General features: G+C 48.4%; 1 non-coding gene across 1 annotated transcript; it reads left to right on the top strand.

Moving 5' to 3' along the window:
• The first annotated feature begins 841 nt into the window (after window positions 1-841).
• On the top strand, window positions 842-916 carry Trnas-uga. Its single transcript has one exon. It is a non-coding gene; the product is annotated as a tRNA-Ser (tRNA).
• Window positions 917-1,212: the final 296 nt, after the last annotated feature.

Here is a 1,212-nt window from a genome sequence, read left to right on the forward strand (position 1 = left end):
TTTTTTTAAGGGGATGTTACACCCCCTCAATGGCCGTATGGGCTCGTATAAAAAGTATGTGTCTTTTATTTTGCTCTACAATACAACATATTCAAAGCCGATCAAATTCGAAGTGTATCCTTTGGGTAGGTTTACTTGTTAGTACGCCTAGCTGACTGCACTCTATGGTCTCTGGTAACCCATATGTCGTTTATTCAAAATATACTACCAGTTTCGACCAAAAAAAGAATCGTCTTCAGGCTTCAGGCGTTATCTGTCATCAACGTACGAACGGTAATGACAAAGACCAACGTAGTCTTAAAATGGAAACAGTATAAATTATCAAGTATGTACGTCAACATGTGCAACCAACACTCCGCTGCAGAGTGAAAATCCCATTCTGGAAACATCCCCCAGGCTGTGGCTAAGCCATGTCTCCGCAATATCCTTTCTTTCAGGAGTGCTAGTTCTGCAAGGTTCGCAGGAGAGCTTCTGTAAACTTTGGAAGGTAGGAGACGAGGTACTGGCAGAAGTAAAGCTGTGAGTACCGGGCGTGAGTCGTGCTTCGGTAGCTCAGTTCGTAGAGCACTTGCCCGCGAAAGGCAAAGGTCCCGAGTTCGAGTCTCGGTCGGGCACACAGTTTTAATCTGCCAGGAAGTTTCATATCAGCGCACACTCCGCTGCAGAGTGAAAATCTCATTCTGGAAACGTTCCCCAGGCTGTGGCTAAGCCATGTCTCCGCAATATCCTTTCTTTCAGGAGTGCTAGTTCTGCAAGGTTCGCAGGAGAGCTTCTGTAAAGTTTGGAAGGTAGGAGACGAGGTACTGGCAGAAGTAAAGCTGTGAGTACCGGGCGTGAGTCGTGCTTCGGTAGCTCAGTTGGTAGAGCACTTGCCCGTGAAAGGCAAAGGTCCCGAGTTCGAGTCTCGGTCGGGCACACAGTTTTAATCTGCCAGGAAGTTTCATATCAGCGCACACTCCGCTGCAGAGTGAAAATCTCATTCTGGAAACATCCCCCAGGCTGTGGCTAAGCCATGTCTCCGCAATATCCTTTCTTTCAGGAGTGCTAGTTCTGCAAGGTTCGCAGGAGAGCTTCTGTAAAGTTTGGAAGGTAGGAGACGAGGTACTGGCAGAAGTAAAGCTGTGAGTACCGGGCGTGAGTCGTGCTTCGGTAGCTCAGTTCGTAGAGCACTTGCCCGCGAAAGGCAAAGGTCCCGAGTTCGAGTCTCGGTCG

The sequence above is a fragment of the Schistocerca americana genome, chromosome X (genome assembly GCF_021461395.2).
Source record: "Schistocerca americana isolate TAMUIC-IGC-003095 chromosome X, iqSchAmer2.1, whole genome shotgun sequence".
NCBI classification, from domain to species: domain Eukaryota; kingdom Metazoa; phylum Arthropoda; class Insecta; order Orthoptera; family Acrididae; genus Schistocerca; species Schistocerca americana.